The 26312-nt window shown below is 45.7% G+C and overlaps 1 protein-coding gene across 1 annotated transcript in view; it reads left to right on the top strand.

Annotated features, from left to right (window-relative positions):
- Window positions 1-26312, top strand: part of pth2r (parathyroid hormone 2 receptor) — a 121071-nt gene that overhangs the window by 55404 nt on the left and 39355 nt on the right. The gene's annotated exons all lie outside the window — the stretch shown is intronic.

The following is a 26312-nucleotide window of genomic DNA, read 5'->3' as shown; positions in this document are numbered from 1 at the left end:
TCAGGACTCAAATAACATTTACACGAAATTCCTCCGGCTTCATGCAAATTTTAGTTTTCGATATAAAATTATAGTTCATTCCCAATTTTTGGTTGAATCTCAATTGGATCTCGATGTCTCTCTTCAGGCTAACACTGCTGATGCAATTACCAAGGAAAAACAGATCAGCCTGCTTATTGAGGAAAGAGGAAGTTGCAATCTTCAGATATTGGATCAGACTGAAGCAGGTACCACCACTCCCATATTGTTTAATTCCTTACATTGCCAGATGATTCTGAGTGTTATCTTTTTGGTGAGAAAACTGAAATAAAGACAAAGATGAAAAGCAGATTATGCACTTGGAACCATAATTTGGCTAAATTGGCTTAGATTTTAAAGATCTGGAGGAGAAAGAACTACTTAAGAAAGAGATGATTCTCTGTGTGAAAAATGGTGTTAGTAAGTTTAGTTTTAGTTTAGTTTAGAGATGCAGCACGGAAACAGGCCCTTCGGCCCACCAAGTCTGCACCGGCCAGCGATCCCCGCACGTTAGCACTATCCTATACACACTAGGGACAATTTTACATTAATACAATTATACCAAGCCAATTAACCTGCAAAAATATATGTCTTTCAAGTGTGGGAGGAAACCGAGGATCTCGGAGAAAACCCACGCAGGTCACGGGGAGAACGTACAAACTCCGTACAGACAAGCACCCATAGTCAGGATCGAACCCTGGTCTCTGGCGCTGTAAGGCAGTAGCTCTACCACTACGCCACTGTGCCACTTCAGTTAAGTTAAGGGAGGAAGCAAATCAGGTGGTGTGTTGATTATATTTAGGTGTTTTTAGTTCAACAGCAGCATCTGTGCCACGTGGCCTTGCTTTGCCTCAAAGCAGTACTGAATAGAGTGAAAATGGTGTAATGATTTGACAGGTCACTAGAACAAGGCATAGTGTTGCCCCCTGAAGGAAGGAGATGTACAGCAATTTAGGGAAACATGTTCAGTCAAAGTTAAATGTACAGCGGCAAGGGCAACACACACCAAAAAAGCAGGCGTACGGTTAAGGGGAAAGCCAGGCAGGCACAGAGGGGAGGACAGAATTGAAATATCAACTGATGGGATGAATTCATGTTCATAAGTTTTAGGAGCAGAATTAGGCCATTCGGCCCATCATGTCTACTCCGCCATTCAATCATGGCTGACCTATCTTTCCCTCCCAACCCCATTCTCCTGCCTTCTCCCCATAAAATTGACAGTAACCTTACTAATCGAGAACTTATCAATCGCCACCTTAAAGATATATAAGTAGAATTGAGGAATCATGAGAAGCTTGGCATTGGCATGGGAACGTTGGGACAACAGCAAATCCTACTATGATGATAGTTGCAGAATTTAGAAACAATTTTACATTCATTTTCATGATGAAGGTAGGACTTAGCTGGAACCTTGGTGACTGCTATTTTTGTACAATATCGTGCTGGCGTACAATATCTGTTGCTTTAATATAATACATTTTCCTCACGACATGTTGCCACTGGAAGTCCACATGGAATATATTAAAAGGACTAGAAATTTTAACATTAAAATGTTCTCAAAATGTAATTTACCTAATTGAATAGACTGAACATTGGTTTAATGTCAGAAATAAACCATCCATTATTGCAGATAATTGTAACTGTAGAAGCCATTCTCTTCTGCCCGAGTTACTTTATTTGAAACGGATGTTCATTCATTGAGAGTGAAATGCATTGATTGTCCACTGGCCATTGGCTTGACTGTGCCTCTGTGCTGAAAATCTAGAGCTTTACCACGTGGTCCAGATCTCGGAATAGTCCCCACTTTAGGATAGTGTTTGTGAGATGAGCAAAGATACTTACTCACTTTAAGTGATAAACGACTATTACTATTGGAATGGAATATCTTATTGTCACATCTGACTAGGCACAGTAAGATTCTTTGCTGCGTACCCAATGTATACAAATAGCAGCCACCTACAGCGCTGACAAAGTTACAAAGCATGTCGGCTCCTCCTTTTGTTCCCCCCCCCCCCCACAGCTGTTCCCCCACACCGGGTCCCTATTGTCCTTTGTTCTCCCCCCCCCCCTTCCCCAATTGCCCATTGGTCTCCCCTCCCCCCTCATGATGGTCCCCCCCATGCCGGGTCCTCCATTGTTCTTCCTCTCATGGCTCCTCCACGCTCTCATCGACTGTCAAGGGCATTAGGCCCAACCCGTCTACACTGACCAATGGACACCCTTTTGTATCAATCCCATCCTCCTGCACTTGCTCCACAGTCTTCTATGCCGAGGCACTTCTAAATACCAACATGAATCCAACTTCAATCTCTCAGGAAATGTACTTCAGGTTCCTACCCCTCTCTGGGTGGATAAGGAACCCCTAAGATCCCCTCTAAATCTCTTCACCCGTACCATAAACCTACACTGCATTCAGAAAGTATTCAGAACCCTTCACTTTTTCCACATTTTGATATGTTACAGCCTTATTTTAAAATGGATTAAATTCATTGTTTTAATCATCAATCTACACACAATATCTCATTATATAAAAGCAAAAACAGGTATTTAGAAATGTTTGCAAAGTAATTAAAAAGAAATGACTGAAATATCACATTTACATAAGTATTCAGCCCCTTTGCTCTGACACTCAAAATTGAGCTTGGGTGCATCCTGTTTCCACTGATTATCCTTGAGATGTTTCTACAACTTGATTGGAGTCCACCAGTGGTAAATTAAATTGATTGGACATGATTTGGAAAGGCACACACCTGTCTATATAAGGTCCCGCAGTTGACAGTGCATGTCAGAGCAAAAACTAAGCCATGAAGATGTAGGAATTGTCCGTAGACCTCTGAGACGGGAGTGTGTCGAGACACAGAACTGGGGAAGAGTATGAAACAATTTCTGCAGCATTGTAGGTCCCGAAGAGCACAGTGGCCTCCGCCATTCTTAAATGGAAGAACTTTGAAACCACCAGGATTCTTCATAGAGCTGGCTGCTCGTCCAAGCTGAGCAATCGGGGGAGAAGGGCCTTGGTCAGGGAGGTGACCAAGAACCCGATGGTCACTCTGACAGAGCTCCAGAGTTCCTCTGTGGAGATGGGAGAAACATCCAGAAACACAACTATATCTGCAGCACTCCACCAATCAGGCCTTTATGGTAGAGTGGCCAGACGGAAGCCACTCCTCAGTAAAAGGCACATGACAGCCCGCTTGGAGTTTGCCAAAGGGCACTTAAACAAGATTCTCTGGCCTGATGAAATCAAGATTGAACTCTTTGGCCAGAATGCCAAGCATCATGTCTGGAGGAAACCAGGCACCGTTCATCACCTGGCCAATACCATACCTACGGTGAAGCATGGTGGTAGCAGCATCATGCTGTGGGGATGTTTTTCAGTGGCAGGAACTGGAAGACTAGACAGGATTGAAGGAAAGATTAATGGAGCAAAGTACAGAGAGATCCTTGATGAAAACTTGCTCCAGAGCATTCTGGATCTCAGACTGGGGTGGAGGTTCACCTTCCAACAGGACAACGACCCTAAGCACACAGCCAAGACAACGCAGGAGTGGCTTCAAGACAAGTCTGAATGCCCTTGAGTGGCCCAGCCAGAGCCCGGACTTGAACCCGATTGAACATCTCTGGAGGGACCTGAAAATAGCTGTGCGTCGACGCTCCCCATCCAACCTGACAGAGCTTGAGAGGATCTGCAGAGAAGGATGGGCGAAATTACCCAAATGCAGGTGTGTCAAGCTTGTAGTGTCATACCCAAGAAGACTTGAGGCTGTAATCGCTGCCAAAGGTGCCTCAACAAAGTACCGAGTAAAGGGGCTGAATACTTATGTAAATGTGATATTTCAGTTATTTCTTTTTAATTACTTTGCAAAAATGTGTAAACACCTGTTTATGCTTTTTTATTATGGGGTATTGTGTGTAGATTGATGATAAAATAAAATAAAAAGAATTTAATCCATTTTAGAATAAGGCTGTAACGTAACAAAATGTGGAAAAAGCGAAGGGGTCTGAATACTCTGTATCTCCTGTAGTTTAATCCATCTCTGATATGAGGGAAACATCTGTCCCATTTGTACTCCTCATCATGTTATATACCTCAATCCTGCTCCCTCTTAACCTGCTATACTCCTGTCAAAGGGAGCGTTGCATCTTACCTGAGGGGCAAACTGAACCTTAATCAATGTCCAATTATAAATTGAATGAAGTCAACGACGCTGGAGAGAAAATGATACCATAAATTAAAACACTAGTGTGAAGGGTTGCCTCACTTTGTTAATGAAGTTCCTTGCAAGTCTTGGGTAGCATCCAAGCACATATTAGTACACTCCTCACTCAGTTCTGCACCAATGTTTTGGCCCAGATTATAGACTTGAATTGGTGTATTGAATCCACAGCTTTTGGTTCAGTAGATGAGAACGCTATGAAGCATAGAACGACGGACAACAAACATAGAGCAAGCATGGCACAGTACAGTACAATAAGAGGCTCTAAGGTCCACAATGTCTGTGTCGGACATGATGCCAACTTAAACTAATCTCCTCTGCCTCCACATAATCCATGTCCCTCCATTCCCTGCATATCCATGTGTGTATCTGAACGCCACTATCGTATCTGCCTTCACCATCCCCCTCCAGTAGCAGGTTCCCGGCACCCACCACTCTCTTGAATAAAAAACTTTACCTGTACATCGCTTTGACACTACACACCAAGGAGAACAAATGCAGTTTGGATGATTACTTTTCAGAACACTACCAGTCATTGGGGTGAATTGTTGAACCCTTTGTTGAGCTTGGACAGTCGGAATGTTTCTAGTAAGAAGATGAGAAGGATTTCCTCAAGCTTACACTTGGGCCATTGTAGGAGGCCAGGGAGGGATAGGGAATGACAGTGATAAGGAAGTGAAAGCCCTCTGAACTGAACGGAGGGGTTGTGCAAAGCGCTCACCGACCAAGGCTTGGTTTCACTAATTGAACATCAAAAAACTACAGATGCTGGAAATCTAAACCAAAAATAGAAGATGCTGGAAAAATTCAGCATGTTGACTGTTTCACCTGGATGATTGAAACTCCACAACTCCACCTATTTTGGCGGAGATTGCAAGCCTATTATTTATCACAAACAACAATAGACAATAGACATTAGGTGCAGGAGTAGGCCATTCGGCCCTTCGAGCCAGCTCCGCCATTCAATGTGATCATGGCTGATCATCCCCAATCAGTACCCCGTCCCTGCCTTCTCCCCATATCACCTGACTCCGCTATTGTTAAGAGCTCTATCTAGCTCTCTCTTGAAAGTATCCAGAGAACTGCCCTCTGAGGCAGAGAATTCCACAGACTCACTACTCTCTGTGAGAAAAAGTGTTTCCTCATCTCCGTTCTAAATGGCTTACTCCTTATTCTTAAACTGTGGCCCCTGGTTCTGGACTCCCCCAACATCGGGAACATGTTTCCTGCCTCTAGCGTGTCCAAACCCTTAATAATCTTATATGTTTCAATAAGATATCCTCTCATCCTTCTAAACTCCAGAGTGTACAAGCCCAGCTGCTCCATTCTCTCAGCATATGACAGTCCCGCCATCCCGGGAATTAACCTTGTGAACCTACGCCGCACTCCCTCAATAGCAAGAATGTCCTTCCTCAAATTAGAGGACCAAAACCGCACACAGAGGTCCCAGCACAGAGATCTGCAAACTCCACAGGTCACAGATCGCCAGATCTCCAGCTTGAACAACACCCTTCCACCACAACCCTATATCTTCCATCAGTTCTGAATCCAAACTACCAGGTCTGTGTGGATCCCATGTATACTAATCTTCTGGATCAGCCTACTTCAGAGGGACTTAATCAAACATTACTAAAATCCATCTAGACAACATCCATTGCCCTACACTCCTTGAAAAATTCAATCCAGTTAGTAAGATGACCTGGCATGAACAAACGTAGCCATGCTGACTTTCCTTAATTAACCCAATCTCTTCCAAATCTGATTCTGAAGAATCCTCTCCAGGAATCGTGGGTGAATGATCAGGACAAATGGACTCCTATCCCTATTTTGGGTGGGGAAAGATGAGTGAAATGTAAGTGCAGGAAGTGGAATAGCGAATGCAGTCAATGACACTGGAGAGAAAACCATCCCATTAATTAAAAGACTAGTGTGAAAGGTCGCGTCACTTTGTTAATGAAGTTCCTTACAAATGTTGGGCAGCATCCAAGCACATATTTGGCCTCCTTCCAAACAGATTTTCTCTTCAATATTCTACACACTTTGCTGCAATCGAGACAAAGCAATTAGTCACATAATCCATTAACAATCCATGAAAAGGCATTTGGACATATTTATGGATAGGATGTGCTCAGAGGGGATATGGGCCAAATGGGACTAGCGCAGAATGCTAACTTTAACGGCATGCAGCAGGGTGGGCCGAAGGGCCCGTTTCCATGCAGTGAAGCTCTATGTCTCTAGGTCTCTAAGTGATAGCATCAAAGTAGCTAAATCACTGTTCACAAACCAATGGTACATGTGATACAGAAAATTTGCAATCTACTAGCTCGCTGGCTCGAACTCCTCCCCCTTCTGTCATGGGGTAGATGACTCCTCCCCCCATCTCGAACATCCTTCATGCTGGACTTGTCCTCCTCGAGAATTTGATTTCATGTTTGTGCAATGTTACATATGTGCTGTGCAATATCTGGGCACTATTAAAGGGCCTGTCCCACTGTACGAGGTAATTCAAAAGTTTTCCCTAGTTTACCCTGATTCGAACTCGGAGAATTACAGTAATAGCCGCTTGGGGCTCTCATGGACATTTTTCAACATGTTGAAAAATCTTCACGAGTCTTCACGAGCTTACCGCGTTTCCCGAGTACCTGCCGTTAGCGTTACGAGCCGCTAAGAGACATCCAGAGCTCCGACGTACCCACTACGAACATTCTACGTGCTTACCATGAGTTTGATTTTTTTTTAAACTCGGGAGAGCTCTTGAATTACCTCGTACAGTGGGACAGCCCCTTTAAATTTCATTATTATTCTAATGCACAATGACACTTTCAATGCATTGTAACTTTTGACTGGTGGCAGACCAATTTCCCTCTGGAATAAATAAAGTTGTATCGTATCATATCATATCGTATATTCATCCTTTACTTGTCCCATCATCACCAATGTGGTCTTCCACCACCACATTTTTATAATTTGATCCCCTCCGAATTCCCTTCTCTTCATTTCTTTCTCTATCCATGAAGATCCATGATTAAAAGCTTAAATGCCTTGAACAATTCCAAGTCCTGCTGAAATGGCACAAGCTTGCATTGCCAACCCTGTTTCTGGCATCACAGTTGTTAATTAGCCTGCTGAGTGTTTGCAGCTATTTCTGTTTTAACTCATCGCCATCTGCTCTCAGAATTAATTATCTGTGGAAAAAAATAATGATCAGAAAATATTCAGCATGAAATGCTGCAAAGAGAAATTTAAATCATAGAGAGAGAGAATGTGTTTTATTGTCATATGTCCCAGATAGATCAATGAACTTCATACTTGCAGCAGCACAACAGAATATGTAAACATAGTACTGTAAACTATATCATAAACGAGAAAAAAGGTTCACATTCTCACACATACACACACAATATACTTACACACGCACACATACGTACACATAAAGAACAACAACAGTGTTATAATAACAATAATAGTTTTTTTAGTTCAGAGCTTAGTGGAGGTTGTAGTGTTTAATAGCCTGATGGCTGTAGAGAAGAAGCTGTTCCTGAACCTGGACGTTACAGTTTTCAGGCTCCTGTACCTTCTTCCCGATGGCAGGGGTGAAATGAGTGTGTGGCCAGGATGGTGTGGGTCTCTGATGATGCTGGCTGCCTTTTCGAGGCATCGACTCCTGTAAATCTCTTTGATGGTGGTGAGGTCAGAACCGGTGATGGACTGGGCACAACCTTTGCCGAACCAGGCCGTGATGCAACCAGTCAGTATGCTCTCCACTGTACACCTGTAGATGTTCAAGAAAATCCTCTCTGACAAGCGCACTCTCTGAATTATATGAAGAAAGCACATGAAAGAGCAAGGAAAACTATTTTTTAGGATTTCTTATTGCTGCAGTCTATGACATTTTCATAAGTGGGACCCATTGGGTCCCAGTCGCTCGGGAGGCCTGGTACCCCAAGTGTGGGAGAGGGAGGTGTGTGGTGGGGTGGTTGTGGGGTGTGGGGAGGTGTGTATGTGGGTGGGAGGGGGGGCGAAGGGATGTGGGAGGGTGTGGGTGGGGGAGGGTGTGGGTGGGGGAGAGTGTGTGTGTGGGAGGGGTGTGTGTGTGGGGGGGGGGGTGTGGACGTGGGGGGTGTGTGTGGGGGGGGGTTGTGGGGCAGAGGGGTGTGCGGGTGGAGGGGTTGTGGGGGGAGGGGGGTTGTGTGGGGGGAGAGGGGTGTGTGGGCAGGTGCGGGGTGTGGGCGGGGGGTGTGTAGGGGTGATGTGTGGGAGGCTGTATGTGGGGGGTTGTGAGGGCGGGGGGGGTGTGGGTGGGAGACGGGGAGTGTGGGGTAGTGGGTGTGTGTGGGCAGGGGGACTTGTGGGGGAAAGGTTAGTGGGCGGGGGGGTTGTGTGGGGGGAGAAGGGTGTGTGGACGGGAGAGTGAGCTCGGAGAAAAGACGGAGGAAGAGCCATGGGGGAGAGGGGGGCATCACGGGGGAGGAGCCAGCGTGGGGGACCAGAGGGGTAGTGGCTGGAATTGGCGGTGCGATGGGGACTCACAGCGGACGCTGGTCTTTCTCCTCCAGGGGGGATCAGAGTGTCCTCTTTCCATTTGGCGACATCGGCGACATCTCCGACTCTGGGCTGGGCTGGGTCTCCAACTCTGGGCGGCTGCTTGGGGCGGGACCGCTTGGGGCTGGGCTGTGTCGGGTCTCCGACGCTGGACTGCTTAGGGCTGGGCTGCTTGGGGCTGGGCTGCTTGGGGCTGGGCTGCTTGGGGCTGGGCTGCTTGGGGCTGGGCTGCTTGGGGCGGGGCTGCTGGGGGCTGGGCTGGAGGGGGGTGGGTGAAAAATCCTAGAGCTATCGCAAACCATTTTTGTGCAAATAGAAAGAGGAGGATAACAAGATCAGAGATAGATAGATAGATAGATAGATAGATAGATAGATAGATAGATAGATAGATAGATAGATAGATAGATAGATAGATAGATAGATAGATAGATAGATAGATAGATAGATAGATAGATAGATAGATAGATAGATAGATAGATAGATAGATAGATAGATAGATAGTTTACAACTCAACGACTTGAGCATTGAAATCTCTAATTCTGGGCATGTGCCATCTCCCCTTGGTCTCTCTCTCCACTCAATCCTCTGACACAGATCCTTCTTTTCCACAATACCCCATTCCTTCGGCAGGAGGGAATTTTGTACTTTATTTCTGACTTAGCTCAGATAGTCACGGACACAAATTAAAACAACTCCTAGATCTGTGACGAATCTATCGAACAAGTCGGTTTATTAGCGATGTACATCAGGAAGCAGTGTGTGCAAACCCAAACTGCTTCAACAAGCCAAAGCAACTGTACAATTTTTCTACCCTCAAGAGACAATGGTTGCTTATGGAGTTGAAATAAACCATGATTAATCAATGTCCCTGTTACATTCCATCTTTGTCTTTCCCCAGAGTTAACTTTAACCTTATGTTTCTTGTTGTTTTGAAAATCTATCTCCCAAATATCTAACAAATAGATTGCATTAAAATGTTCAGGTTCTACTCCCACACATCACCCATCACCCCTACACACCCCTCGCCAAATGGGAACCCCTCGTAAAAGAGATGAATCTTTGCGAGACTTGCCTGCTAAACACAGCGACAAAGAGCAGCTGCAATCTCAAGATTGCAACAGATAAGAACCTAGAAGGACTATCCCCCGCCCCCCCCCCCCCCCCCAATAGATAAGAAAGCCTGCTTCTCAGCAGAATGGTTCAACTTTAGATATTTTAACTACATTTAATCTTGGCCGTTTTCCCATCATGCCCCCAGTATGTGAGCTCCAAGGTTAATCAAACTATAACCTACGCATCATTATGATCCTCAAAATTCCCAACAACGCCCACTAACCTAGCTTCTTGCTCACCCACCGTAGTGCAGCGGTAGAGTTGCTGCCTTACTGCGAATGCAGTGCCGGAGACTCGGGTTCGATCCCGACTATGGGTGCCGTCTGTGTGGAGTTTGTACATTCTCCCCGTGATCCGCATGGGTTTTCTCCGAGACTGTTTCCTCCCACACTCCAAGGACGTACAGATTTGTAGGTTAATTGGCATGGTAAATGTAAAAACTGCCCCTCCCTCATGGGTGTAGGATAGTGTTGATCTGCAGGGATCGTGGGTCGGTGCAGACCCGGTGGGACGAAGGGCCTGTTTCTGCGCTGTATCTCTAAACTAAACCAAAAAAATCACCTGCTCTTGCCTACATACTCATCTGATTGGGGCCCTTCCTGCTCCTCATTTCCATTAGTTCTCTCCACCTCCCTTATTCGGTTATCCACCTTTCTGACCAGATTCCACCATCTACAGCCTCTGGTTACTTCCACCTCTCTTGTTAAAATATCTTGTGTGAAGAAGGGTTTCGGCCCGAAACGTTGCCTATTTCCTTCGCTCCATAGATGCTGCTGCACCCGCTGAGTTTCTCCAGCATTTTTGTCTACCTTCGATTTTCCAGCATCTGCAGTTCCTTCTTAAACAAATCTCTAGTTATCTCTATCTCTCTGCTTCACCGGGTGCCATCCACACCTCTTCACCTGGATACACTTGTTGCATGCCAACTCTTGCCCCATCCCACCCTCATTCTACTGCATGACATTCCCTCCACCCTCTCCCTCCAGAGAAAGTGCCTTGACCTGAAACGTGACTGTCCATTTCACTTGATGATGATACTTAATTATCATGTACCTAGGTGCAGTGGCCCTTATTTTTTGCAGAGAAAGTACACAAAAGATTTGCCACAATGCCGCTGACAAAGTTACATAAAGTACTCAGCCCTTCTTCGTCAGTGACTCTACCAGCTCAACCACTGTGCCATCCCTGAATATTTCAACTGTTGCTGCACAATTGGCAATTTAGCAGCTTCCACTTCACTGGGCCAGTTTTGGTCTGCCGTAAACTTCAATCTGAGTACATTCATCCTAATGGACTTGGGTTACAATTGTCTGAAGGAAGCACTGGGTGTTAAATGAATTATGAGTAAGGAGACAGGAATTGGTTTTCATCTCACCCCAGCTGTGCAGTCAGAGAAATTTGTCCCTTATCCAGCTTGTTTGACAAATTCTAGCAGCACATGGCTATAATAGGGATTTGTTTGTTGTCCCCAGCAGCCCACAATATGTAACAAAGACGCATGGTGCTCACTGTACCATTCATATTAATGTAAAAACCCATTGGTAATCACCAACTATTTTGAAGCACTCAGCAGTTCCACAGGGATCTGCGGCAGAATTACCTGGACAAAAGATCACTAGCAACGATGGGAGAAACTCGTTATAGTTCATGAAAATCAAAAAAAAGAAATCAAATACTGAATTATCTTACATAACTTGCTCCTTCATCCTGTCCACATAAGAATCATTTCTACCTGCCATGCTTCTTTCTGTACCTCTCTATGTATAGCCTGGCTTGCTGGGCATACCAGCAAATCAAACAGCCATTGTGGCTACATCTCTTCCCATCTACAACATGCCTTCACTCTTTTCAAACATTCTCTGTTTTCTCTCAAATATCTTCTGTTTTCAAGGCCTCGTCATTGACTGCATTCAATATACCGACCAATAGATACCTGGATGTGTAAAAAGGAACTGCAGGTGCTGGTTTAAACCGAAGATAGACACAAAAAGCTGGAGTAACTCAGCGGGACAGGCAGCATCTCTGGAGAAAAGGAATAGGTGACGTTTCAGGTCGAGACACTCTCAATCTGAAGAAGGGTCTCGACCCAAAACATCACCTATTCCTTTTCACCAGAGATCAGATCAGATTCAATTTTAATTGTCATTGTCAGTGTACAGTACAGAGACAACGAAATGCATTATGAGTAAGGATGCTGCCTGACCCACTGAGCTACTCCAGCTTTGTGTTACAGGAATCACGGGATGTGGGAAGAGGGCAGGAAGAGCAGCCATAATCTGGTTGATTGGTGGAACAGCTTCTACTGCTGCTCCCATTTCTTCAAGGTGGAATATGTTTGTAAATGGACATATTGCACAATGTAAGAACATGGAATATAGAACAGCACAGCACAGGAACAGGCCCTTCACTCCACAATGTCCATGTCAATCTCCTCACATCTTTTTAGTTTAGGTTCGAGATACAGTGCGGAAACAGGCCCTTCGGCCCACGAGTCCGCACCGACCAGCGATCTCCGCACATTAACACTATCCTACACACTGGGGCACCAAGCCAATTAACCTACAAACATGCACATCTTTGGAGTGTGCGAGGAAGCCGAAGATCTCGGAAAAAACCCACGCGGTCATGGGAGAACGTACTGTACAAACTTGTACAAATAGGACCGATAGTCGAGATCGAACCCGGATCTCTGGCGCTGCAAGCGCTGTAAGGCAGCAACTCAACCATTGCGCCACCGTGCCGCCCGCTCCTCTAATGCTTAATCTCCTCGGCCTGCACGTGATCCATATCCATATCCCCCCATTCCCTGCATCTCCATGTCCCTTTCTCAAAACCACTCAAATGCCATGATCATATTTGCCTCCACCACTACCAGTCTCCATACAAAATAACTAACCCACACATCTCCTCCACACATTTCCCCTCTCACCGCAAAGCCAGTCCTTAACATTTCCACCCCAGTAGAAAGGGTTTGATAGTCTACCCTATCCATGCCTCTCACGATGCAATGTTTAGCATTCAGATCCACTTTTGATGGACTAGAACGGACTGAGGATTTGGAAAGTGTACAATACATGTCTGAATTGGAGAAACCACGGTTCAAGCCAATACTCCCAATTATACTGAGCTTACCCGAATCAGTTAGCTTTGCTGAACACACATTGTCCCACATGCAAAGCAAGGAAACCGAGACCCCCACACCCCCTACCCCCTTCCTCCACCCTTCCTCTACCAGTTCAACAGTCCTCCACATTGATTTCCTCTTGAGATCACATCTTCTCAAGGCCAACAATAGGCTGACCAGCTGATGCTCATTCGTGGTGGGCCCTGAGTAGTCCTGGTCTTTCCTCACCTCCAGGTCTTCACCCCCACCCCTACTTTCAGTCTGAAATCCCGATTATAATCATGTGCTGCGAGAATTTGTTAAACAAGCTGGATAAGGGACACACTACACAGCTATGGAAAGATGAAAACCAATTCCTGTCTCCTCACTCATAACTCATTTATCACCCATTGCTTCCTTCAGATAATTGTTATCTAAATCCACTGGGATGAATGTACTCAGATTGAAGTTTATGGCAGACCAAAGCTGGCCTCGTGAAGTGGATGCTGCTAAACTACGTACCCACAACCCTTCACATGAACATCCATTACGAGGATGTTGCCAGGACTAGAGGGTGTGAGCTATAGGGAGAGGTTGAGTCGGCTGGGTCTCTATTCCATGGAGTGCAGGAGGATGAGGGGTGATCTTATTGAGGTGTATAAAATCATGAGAGGTATAGATCAGGTAGATGCACAGAGTCTCTTGCCCAGAGTAGGGGAATCAAGGACCAGGGGACATAGATTTAAGGTGAAGGGGAAAAGAGTTAATAGGAATCTGAGGGGTAAATTTTTCACAATTTGTATGGAACAAGCTGCCAGAGGACATAGTTGAGGCAGGGACTATCCCAACATTTAAGAAGCAGTTACACAGGTACATGGATAGGACAGGTTTGGAGGGATATGGACCATCTACTGGCAGGTGGGACTTGTGTAGCTGGGACATGTTGGCCGGTGTGGACAAGTTAGGCCGAAGTGCCTGTTTCCACGTTGTATCACTCTATGACTCTATGAAAAACCTGCTGCTCAGGTCTCCTCTGAATCTTTCCCCTCTCACCTTGGAGCCTCTATAAGGTCACCCCTCAGTCTCCTACACTGTAGTTTAAAAAAAAAAGCCCAGCCTATGCATTCTCCATTTAAATCTCTAATTCTGGAGATAGAAACATAGAAACATAGAAATTAGGTGCAGGAGTAGGCCATTCGGCCCTTCGAGCCTGCACCGCCATTCAATATGATCATGGCTGATCATCCAACTCAGTATCCCGATACAGATACTGTATATCTGTCCCATTGGAACTGTACAGCACAGAGACAGGTTCATCTGCCCACCCAATAGACCATTCTTACAGAGAACATCGTAAAATTAAGAAAAGCGCACGCTATCAGTACATAAAATTAATAAGCAGTAGTTTATTGATTATGCAAATAACTGCACAATTTCTGCAACTTCCAGTCCTGACTAAAATGTAAGAGACCGCTAATAACTTTGTTTGGCTTAGCTTAGTTTAGAGATACAGCATGCAATCTGGCCCCATTGACCCACCAAGTCCACGCCGACCATCGACCAATCATTCACATGGATTCTTAGTTATCCCACCTTCGCACTCACTCCCTAGACACTATTTTACAGAGGCCAATTAACCTGCAAACCTGCACATCTTTGGGCTATCATTCACCGTGGCACGACCAGTAGGACTGTGATGACCATATGTGTGCTCTCTGGGTGCCTGGCTTCCTCCTACATCCCAGAGATTTGGAAGATGCGAGATTAGTTGTCCACTGTAAATTGCCCCTTGATATGTAGTAAGTGGTGGAACGTGGGGAGAGTGGATGAGAATGTGGAGGAGGATGAATAGGTTTCATGTAGGAATAGTATTAAAGGGCTGTCCCACTTGGGCGACCTAATTGGCGAGTTTAGAAGAGTTTGAATAAATAACATGTTGAAGACCTCCTTCGACCTCCTTCGACTATGTTGAAGACCACCTTCGACTAGCTATGACTAGCTACGACTAACTTTCGGAAAATTGGACACCGAATAATGGAGAGTGAAGACAACCTCCTTCGATCTCCTTCGACCTCCTTCGACCTCCCTTCGACTATGATGAAGACTATCTACGACTACCTTCGACTACCCTCGATTACCTACGACTAAAATGCCGACCTACTACGACCTACTACGACTAAACTAACGAGTAAAGAAAGTAACGATTTTTTCCATGGCAACCTTTTTTTACTCGCGGGCATTTTTTAACATATTGAAAAAAACGCCGCGACCTAGCTGAGGCCTCGAGTACGCGGAGACCACTCTCGAGCATGAAGGAGAGTTAAGAAGACCTCCTACGACCTCGTGTCGACCATGCTGCGAGTATGAGTCGAGGGCAAACTCGCCAGAACTCGCGGATTAGGTCGCCCAAGTGGGACAGGCCCTTTAAGGGTGATTGATGTTCAACGTGCACAGTGGGCCAAAGGGCCCTTGCTGTACCACTATGATGATGACTAACTAATAAAGTTAAAATAATATCAAATATAAAGACCCCGCGTGGTAAGCTGCTCTGGAAGGTTAGATCGCATGGGATCTAAGGAGAGATAGCTGATAGAAAATTGGCTTCTTGGAAGGAAGCAGAGTGTGATGATGGAAGGTTGTTTTTCAGACTGGAGGCCAGTGACTAGTGGCGTGTCTCAGGGTTCGGTGCTGGGCCCATCATCTATATCAATGATTTGGATGATAACGTACGATGATTAGCAAGTTTGTAGATGACATTAAAGTGGGTGGTACTGTAAATAGTGAAGATGGTTGTGAATGATTGCAGCAGGATCTGGATCGGTTGGCCAGTCGGGCTGCAGAATGGTTGGTGGAATTTAATACAGAAAAATGTAAGGTGTTGCATTTAGGGACATCTAACATGGGCAGGACCTACACAGTGAATGATAGAGCTCTGGATGTGTTGTAGAGCAGAGGGATCTAGGAGTGCAGGTGCATTATTCTTTAAAGGTGGCATCACAGGTAGATAGGATGGCCAAAAAAGGATTTCAGCACATTGGCCTTCTTCAGTCAGTGTATTGAGTATAGAAGTTGCGAGGTCATGTTATAGTTATGTAAGGCATTGATGAGGTCACATTTAGAGTATTGTGCTCAGTTTTGATCACCATATGTAGGAAGCATGTTGTTAAGCAGGAAAAGGTACTGCGGAGATTTATGAGGAGATTCGCGGACCTGAGCTACAGGGAGAGGTTGAGCAGGCTGGGACTTTATTCCTCAGATTACAGAAGGATGAGGTGTGATCTAAGGGAAATGTACAAAACCATGAGAGGAATAGATTAGGTAAATGCACAGTCTTAAGAGGCTGTCCCACTTGGGCAACCTAATTGGCGAGTTTATAAGAGTTTTAAAAAATGACATGTTGAAGACCTCCTTCGACTATGTTGGAGACCAGTTTCGACTAGCTAAGACTAGCTACGACTAACTTTGGGAAAATTGGATACCGAATAGTGGAGTGTGAAGACGACCTCCTTCAATATCCTTCGACTATGATGAAGACTATCTATGACTACCTTCGACTACCCTCGATTACCTACGACTAACATGCCGACCTACTACGATCTACTACGACTAAACCTACGAGTAAAAAAAGTATCGATTTTTTCCATGGCAACCTTTTTTTACCTGCGGGCATTTTTTAACATATTGAAAAAAACGCCGCTACCTAGCTGAGGCCTCGAGTACACGGAGACCACTCTCGAGCATGAAGGAGAGTTACAAAGACCTCCTACGACCTCGTGTCGACCATGCTGCGAGTATAAGTTGAGGGAAAACTCGCCAGAACTCGCGGATTAGGTCGCCCAAGTGGGATAAGGCCCTTTATGCCTGGAAATTGAGAACCAGAAGACACGGGTTTAAGTTGAGAGGGGAATGATTCAACACGGATGCAAGTCACCTACTATATTCCCTGTACACTCACAACTGTACAGCCAAATTCAGCTCTAATTCCATCTCCAAGTTTCTGGAGGATACTACTGTGGTGGGCTGAATCAGAAACAATGATGAGATGGAGTACAGGAAGGAGATAGAGAATTTAGTGACATGGTGTCAGGGTAATAACCACTCCCTCAATGTCAGCAAGATAAAGAAGCTAGTTACTGACTTCAGGAAACATGGTGGAGCACATGCCCCAGTCAGCATCAATGGTGCCGAAGTGGAAATGGTTGAGAGCTTGTAGAGTAACCAATAGTGAGGGCTAATAATTAGTAAATAGGGACGTGGATTGTGCTAATGTGGTGACAGGAAACCGCAGAAAAAGCCGACAGGAATTTAATTAATTATGCATGCACCCTTCAGAAATTTGGATCAACTGTTAATGAATTTAGACTTGTGGATTATCATCTCATTCTGTTTGTGACCTAATTAAGCCTTTCTGAGTTCTATTCCGTAATTAAGACCTTGAGTTACTGTTAATCAAGTCTCTGTGCAAAACCTCATCGTCTGAGAATATTAAAATGTACCAGGGCCATACTAGACAGGTCAGCTTTGGCTGCCTCCTGGTGCACAAGCACCAGTTTAATAGATCGCCCGTTACTTCATACACCAACTCCGTGTGACCTTTCCATCTTGCTCCTACAAGTTCAAGTTCCCTGGCGTTAATATAACCAATGATCTGTCATAATCCAACCGCATTGACGTGGCAGCTTGGAACACCATGCCTCTGCTTCCTGAGGAGGCAGAGGAAATTTGGCATGTCTCCAGTGACTTGTACTAACTTCTACAGATGCAACACAGAAAACATATTGTCAGGTTACATTAGAGATCGGTTTAGGAATAGCTCTGCCTAAGAGCACAAGAAATTGCAGAGAGTTGCAGATGTAGCCCAGTTTATCACATGAACCAAACTTCCAAACATTGAATACATCTACACCTCACGCTGCCTCGGAAAAACAGCCAACATAATTCAAGACTTACCCAGGTAACTTCTTCTTCCCCCTGCTCCCGGACAAGCAGAAGGTACAGGAGTTTGAAAGCATGCACCACCAGCTTCTTCCCCTCTGTTGTCAGGCTTCTGAATGGTCTTTCCATAAGCTAGTATACTGTTCAATTCACCTCAACCCCAATGAGTACATTGAACTTAATCTATGGAACTGATGCACTACAATGCACTAAAATGCTGAGAACTATATTCTGCACTCTGTATATTCCCCTTTGCTCTATCTATTGTACTTGAGTTTGAACTGATTATAACTATGTATGATAAATCTCTTCTGTTCGGATAGCATGCGAAACAAAGCTTTTCACTGTGCCTCGGTACATGTAACAATAGAGACCTCAGCTTAGACCTAAGCCTTTGTTCCAAAGAAAAAACTGTTCCACTGTATCCCATCAGTCCTTATAATTCAACCCTCGGAGTCAAGGAAAGAGCGTTCACGTCGCGGCCCTGTTTCCACCAGTCTTTCCACCACCACGCACAAGAAGCACAAGACGCCATTGTATGCAGATGCCGAGAAGTGTGTTCAGCTCTGGTTGAACAATTTCTAATCATGTGATGTGGGCTCGATAAGAAGAAGAAGATTCAACCCTCCATTCCCAGCCACATCTTTGTGAATCTTTTCTGCACTCACGTTGTTCCTCTAGTATGGTGACCAGAACTACACACAATGTTCCAGGTGCCATATCATCAACATCCAATATGATATCTCTGTTCTTTTAGTCAATGCCCCATCTGATAAAGGCAAGCATGCCACACATGCCTTCTTCACCACCTTGTTCATAAGTTCATAAGTGATAGGAGCAGAATTAGGCCATTCAGTCCATCAAGTCTACTCCGTCATTCAAACTACCTCTTCCTCTCAACCCCATTCTCCTGCCTTCTCCCCATAACCCCTGACACCTGTACTAATCAAGAATCTATCTATCTCTACCTTAAAAATTGACTAGGCCTCCACATCCTTCTGTGGCAATGAATTCCACAGATTCACCACCCTCTGACTAAAGAAATCCCTCCTCATCTCCTTCCTAAAGGAACGTCATTTTATTGTGAGGCTATGACAATAAAAGATATTATAAAAGATATTATTATTATGACATCTGGTCCCAGACTCTCTCACTAGTGGAAACATCCTCTCCACATCCACTCGATCCAAGCCTTTCACTATTCTGTGCATTTCAATGGGGTCCCCCCTCAGAGCCGGATTTAGATGAAGCTGTTCCACTTGTGAGGCCCCCCCCCCCCCAATCCCCCACCTCCACGATTAGAGGAAGATATGGGGCTGAAAAGCTGTGCTTTATTTATCTATTTATTTATTTATTTATTGCCACTGCTAGTGTCGAGTTATTGGCTTAAAACACTATTGTTCTAAAATGGAGGGCAAGGAAAATTACTGAAGGGCAACCTTGACAGCTTTTTAATTTGCCAAATGACAGTTTAGGTGGTCATTTAAGACGGCTTGCATGACGTGTGCGATAATGTGTTTGGACGAAGTGCGTAGTTACCAGTCGGAATTATGCTCAATGAAGCACTCACATATTATTTCTGCTTCAAATAAAGCCACAAACTAAACATATTCACCAATCAAGACATGATATATACCACAATGACATGCAGCAAAATTATAATACAGTATCTCAACTCTTTTTACACGTTGCAATGATTGTAATTTCTATTATTTCTTTCCACTTCCAAACAAAAATGTGGTTGGATTATTCAGCGTATGATCAGCCTCGGTGAGAGCAAGCGCAGGCTTGGCGATCGCTTTGCCCAACACCTCCACTCAGTTCGCAATAACCAACCTCATCTCCCGGTGGCTCAACACTTCAACTCCCCTTCCCATTCCGAATCCGACCTTTCTGTCCTGGGCCTCCTCCATGGCCAGAGTGAGGCCCACCGCATATTGGAGGAGCAACACCTCATATTTGCTTGGGTAGTTTACACCCCAGCAGTATGCACATTGACTTCTCTAATTTCAGGTAGCCCATGCTTTCTCCCTCCTTCCCCTCCCATTCCCAGCTCTCCCACAGCCCACTGTCTCCGCCTCTTCCTTTCTTTTTCATGTCACCCCCCTTGCCACACTTGTCGTTTTAATTAGGTTTAAGACTATGGGGCAGTACATTGGCCATAACGTTGCTGCCTAAAAGTGCCAGAGACCCGGAATTGATCCTGAATATGGGTGCTGTCTGTATGGAGTTTGCTCCTTTTCCCTTTGATCACATAGGTTTTCTCCGTGTGCTCTTGTTTCCTTTCACATTCCAAAGGTGTGCAGGAACCTATTTCAGACCCAACCCAAAACGTAATATTTTCCTTTTGTCCAGAGATTCTGTCTGACCTGTTGAGTTACTCCAGCTTTTTGTGTCTATCTTCAGTTTAAACCAGCATCTGCACTTCCTTCCTACACACACGATACTATACGATAGAACTTTATTAATCCCAGGAGGGAAATTGTGTGTGCGTGTGGGTATATATATTATACACACACACATACATATATATTTATATAGTTACTAGACCAAGTGCAGATCCGTTGGGTCTGTTTCCCCAACGGCGTTTGCGGGGGGTGGGGGGGGGGCTGTGGCATCACACTCACATTAACCACCCCCCAAACAAACCGGTGGGGGGAGGGGGGGTGAGAAGAAGGGAGGGAGGGGAGAGGAGAAGGAGGAAACGGGACAGATTTGGGAGGGAAAGGAGAGCGGGGTAGGGGGTGAGAGAGGGGGATGGGGAGAGAGATGTGGGGGAGGGGGGGGGGATGGGGAGTGAGGGGAGGAGGGAGGGAGGGGGAGAGGGGTGGGGGGAGAGAGGGGAAAGAGTGGGGAGGGAGAGTGGAGGGGGAAGGGTGAGAGGTGGAAGAGTGGGGAGGGAGGAGGAGAGGGGTAGGGGGAGTGATGGAAGAGGGACAGAGGGATAGGGGGAAGGGGGTGGGGGGAGAGAGGGAAGGGGGTGGGGTAGAGAGGGAAGGGGGGTGGGGAGAGAGGGATGGGAGAGGGAGAGGGGTGAGGAGAGGGAGAGGGGGAGGAGAGAAGGGGGAGAGAAGTGGGAGAGTGGGGAGGGAGGGAGGGGTAGAGGGGTAGCGGGAGTGGTGGAAGAGGGACGGGGGAGTGGTGGAAGAGGGACAGAGGGGTGGGGGAAGGGGTGGGGGAGAGAGGGGAAGGGAGGGGAAGAGAGAGGGGTGGGGAGGGAGAGGGGTGGGGTAAGGGGATAGAAGTGGAAGAGTGGGGAGGGAGGGGTAGGGGGAGTGGTGGAAGAGGGACAGAGGGGTAGGGGGAAGGGGTGGTGGTAGAGAGGGAAGGGGGGTGGGGGAGAGAGGGATGGGTGGGAGAGGGAGAGGGGTGAGGAGAGGGAAACATAAAAACATAGAAATTAAGTGCAGGAGTAGGCCATTCGGCCCTTCGAGCCTGCACCTCCAGTCAATATGATCATGGCTGATCATCCAACTCAGTATCCTGTACCTGCCTTCTCTCCACACCCCCTGATCCCTTTAGCCACAAGGGCCACATCTAACTCCCTCTTAAATATAGCCAATGAACAGGCCTCAACTACCTTTTGTGGCAGTGAATTCCAGAGATTCACCACTCTCTGTGTGAAAAATGTTTTTCTCATCTCGGTCCTAGAAGATTTCCCCCTTATCCTTAAACTGTGACCCCTTGTTCTGGACTTCCCCAACATCGGTTTCTATAAGATTCCCCCTCAATCTTCAAAAATCTAGCGAGTACAAGCCGAGTCTATCCAGTCTTTCTTCATATGAAAGTCCTGACATCCCAGGAATCAGTCTGGTGAACCTTCTCTGTACTCCCTCTATGGCAAGAATGTCTTTGAGCATTGGGCATTGTGACATCACACAATGGAATGTTCACCATGAGCTGGGGCTCCTGCAAAGGCATATGTAAATGGATCCATTCCGATTGGACATATGTGAACATTGGGCATTGTGACATCACACGATGGAACGAATCAAAAGGAAGAAAGGCAGCCGGCAGCCGGACGGACGTACGGCAGGCGGCAGCCACAGACTTTTATATAATAACTAGGCCGTTGGGTCTGCTCCCCCAACGCAGCCGTTACCTACCCGTAGCCCCCACGGGAGACGTGGTCCTTCAACTCAAGCGGCTCAGGAATGAGCAGTGCGGCTGTTTTTAAATGGCGTCTTTGAGGCGAGATGCGGGCGCCAACAGCCGTTATGGTCGCTGGCCAGCAGGAGGCGACAAAATGAGTGAGTGGGGGGGGGGGGGGGGGGGGAGAAGGATTTGATTAAAAACGTGTACTTAAACACGACGAAATGTAATGAGGAGCGGATACTTAGAAAGAAAAGTGAAATCTCTACCGAAATGGAACAGATCTCGGCGATTGAGCGTCTGGATTCGGCGTGGCAATGAATCAAAGGCAGAAAGGCAGCCGGACGGCAGGCGGCAGCCGGACGGCAGGCGGCAGCCGGACGGCAGGCGGCAGCCACAGAGTTTTAATAGTATATAGATAGATAGAGATAGATAGATAGATAGATAGATAGATAGATAGATAGATAGATAGATAGATAGATAGATAGATAGATAGATAGATAGATAGATAGATAGATAGATAGATAGATATATTCATATATAAATATACACCGTTTTGTTTTCTCATTTATAACATTGTTTACAGAGTGCTATGTTTACATATTCTGTTGTGCTGTTGCAAGTAAGGATTTCATTGTTCTAACTGGGACGTGAGAGATGGGAGACACTCTTGACTCTTGACTTACTCCACTAATGTGTGGGATAGAACTAGTGCAGGGGTGATCAGTGGTTTCGGCGTGGACTCGGTGGGCTGAAGGGCCTGTTTCCACGCTGTATCTTTAAATTAAACTAAAGACACTAAAACCTGAGGGAGTCTAAAGAAGGGTCTCTACCCGAAACGTCACCCAATTACTTCTATCCTGCTCCATGGAGTTCCCCCGCACAATTAAAGCATGGAACAGTCTTCACCCTACCATAGGTACCCAGCCAGACGCAACTAAATTTAAGGTACCTCTTTTTTCCCCAAAAACCCTTTTTTGCTTAAGTTCAAGTCAAGTGTCAAGAGAGTTTTATTGTCATGTGTCCCAGATAGGACAATGAAATTCTTGCTTGCTGCAGCACAACAGAATATGTAAACATAATACAGAACAGGAGATAAAAGTTCAGTGTGTTTATATACCATAGACCATATATATACACAATAAATAAACAGATAAAATGCAATAGGCTGTTATTGTTCAGCCCTCTACCACCTCCAGTTTAAATTGCATTTAGAATATTTATGGAGGACCAGGAAACCAGAAGCAAGAGTTACTCCAGGGAGTTACTCCTGATCCAGGGTCATGGAGTGATTCTGCGTTGGTTTTCAGTGCTGGCGGCGAGGCAGCGACCGGACAGCAATGGTGGCCAAATCTCCCACAATGCAAAGCGAGAGAGAAAGTGCCCAGCGCCGACCAGTGTGTATGCGCAGGGCGGCCGATGAAGTGCGGGCCGTGGTTGTGCGCATGTGCAGGGGGAGGACGTGCAGGCCGCAGCAATGTGCATGTGCAAGGCGGCCTGCCGTGCCGGCGGATGAGGAGCGAGCGGTGAGCGGAGAGCGGAGACCCGGAGACCCGGACACGGATAGCGGGGGGAGACGAGAGAGAGATAGAGAGGGGGGCCCGCCCAGAGTTGAACAGCAGGTGTCCTGCCTTGGCCGGAGGCCTCCTAGATTTCGAGGCCCCAGGCTTCAGCCTATGAAGCCTAGTGGTAAATCCGGCTCTGCGAGGCCCCCCTAGATGTCGAGGCCCTAAGCTGAAACTTGTCCAGCTCATACGTAAATCCGGCCCTGTCCCCCCTCATTGTTCCAAACTCCAATGCCATCAAATGTTCATCATATGTTAACCCACTCATTCCTGGGATCATTCTCTGCGGCCTCCTCTGGACCCTCTCCAGCACCAGCACATCCTTCCACAGATATGGGGCCCAAACTTGTTCACAATATTACAAATGCAGTCTGACCAGCGTCTTATTAAGCCTCAGCATTACATCCCTATTTTCGTATTTCTAGTCCTCTTGAAATAAATGCTGGCATTTATTACCTTTCTACCGCTGTTGCCACTTTCCGAGATCACCTTGTACCACAACACTCCACAAAGCCCTGCAATTAACTTCCCAAACTACATTGCTTTGCACGTGACTGAGTTAAATGCCATCTGCCATCCTTTTTCCCAATTTCCAGGTTGATCTAGATCCTGTTGTAACCTTCGCTGTCCATGACACCATCAATTCTGATAACATCTGCAAGCATACCAACCATGCCACCTATGTTTTTATCCAAATAGTTCATATATATGATAGACAATCGGGGACACAGCATTGATCCTTCTGACACGCCACTGGTCCCAGGCCTCCAGCTTAAAAAGCAAGTTCAATTATGAGGAGAGGCTAGGGAGGCTAAATCCGTTTTCCCTGAAGAAGAGGAGGTTAAGATGGGACACGATTGAGGTATATACATTTACAAAGGGTATTGTTAGGGTAGCATTTTCCTCATATAAGAGGTAAATAAAACACTGAAACATGGGTTTAGTGTAATGGGGAAGAGAGTTAGAGGGACACTGAGGGGAGCCATCATTACCCAGAGCGATAAGTACCTGAAATGCAATTGTAGAGAGAATGCTTGAAGCTGGTTCTCTGACAACATTTTAAAACTGCCTTGATGAGCACTTAATCACTTAGGCATTAAAGGCTATCGACCAGGAGCTAATCGATAGGATCAATTCAGAAAGGCATCCACTGCTCAGTGTGGATGAGTTGGGCCATGTTTTCATGCTGTAACATTCTATTATCCATAATCTTCTCAGGAAGGAGATGAGGAGGAATTTCTTTAGTCAGAGGGTGGTGAATCTGTGGAGGCCAAGTCAATGTAAGGTCTTTGTAGGCCACAATAGCCACACATTTTTAAAAGCTCTGCTTCTAATGCACTTATTTCTCCTTTTGTTTTGTTCTAGTTAATCTTTTTGTGAATGAATATAAATGTCTGGGAAACTTTGGATAGACTTTTTTTTTCATTTATGGAAGCAGACGCTGGCTAATCAGCATTTATCAATGATAATTTCGAAGTGGTTTGATGACTAGGTGGTACTGATGTAGTGTGAGAAACATTACTTTTGCTCTGCAGTTTTGGAAATAAACAAAGCAATATTTAAACCATACAAGTTATTTAATTTGGAAAATCTCATCTCATGCACTCAAATCTGTTTGGGGGATGTGGTCAGGATGTTTTTTTCACACAAGGTTAGTGGACATCTGGAATATGGAATTCTCTCCCTCCAAAAATTGTGCGATGATGGAGGAAAATTAATAATCTCCAAACGAAGGTTGATTAACAAGAGTAAAAAGACTTGGAACTTTCACATCTGCTACTAGATTTTGAGGACTGAGTCAATAATAGACAATAGGTGCAGGAGTAGGCCATTCGGCCCTTTGAGCCAGCACCGCCATTCACTGTGATCATGGTTGATCATCCACAATCAGTACCCCGTTCCTGCCTTCTCCCCATATCCCCTGACTCCGCTATCTTTAAGATCTCTATATCTAACTCTCTCTTGAAAGCAAAAAGGGAATTGGCTTCCACTGCCTTCTGAGGCAGAGAATTCCACTGATTCACAACCCTCTGTGTGAAAAAGTTTTTCCTCATCTGTTCTAAATGGCCTACTCCTTATTCTTAAAGTGTGGCCCCTGGCCCCTCAACATCGGGAACAAATTTCCTGCCTCTACCATGTCCAAACGCTTAATAATCTTATGTGTTTCAATAAGATCTTCTCTTGTCCTTCTAAATTCCAGAGTATACAAGCCCAGCTTCTCCATTCTATCAACATATGACAGTCCCGCCATCCTGGGAATTAACCTCGTGAACCTACGCTGCACTTCCTCAATAGCACGAATGTCCTTCCTCAAATTAGGAGACCAAAACTGCACACAATACTCCAGGTGTGGTCTCACTAGGGCTCTGTACAACTGCAGAAGGACCTCTTTGCTCCCGCTAATATGTTATCACAAAATTGCATTCTTGGACATGACTGGCACCATTGGGGTGGCACGGTGGCGCAGCGGTAGAATTGCTGCCTTACAGTGCTTATAGTTCCAGAGACCCGGGTTCGATCCTGACTACAATTGCTCTCTGTACAGAGTTTGCACATTCTCCCCGTGACCCCGTGGGTTTTTTCCAAGATCTATGGTTTCCTCCCACATTTCAAAGACGTACAGGTTTGTAGGACAATTGCCTTGGTACGAATATAAATTGTCCCTAGTGTGTGTAGGATAGTGTTAATGTGCGGGGATCGCTGGTCGGTGCAGGCTCGGTGGCTTGT

The sequence above is a fragment of the Amblyraja radiata genome, chromosome 7, assembly GCF_010909765.2.
Source record: "Amblyraja radiata isolate CabotCenter1 chromosome 7, sAmbRad1.1.pri, whole genome shotgun sequence".
In the NCBI taxonomy this organism is placed as follows: Eukaryota; Metazoa; Chordata; class Chondrichthyes; order Rajiformes; family Rajidae; genus Amblyraja; species Amblyraja radiata.
Note: the sequence above shows the minus strand (reverse complement) of the source record. Positions and strands in the feature narration are given on the sequence as shown.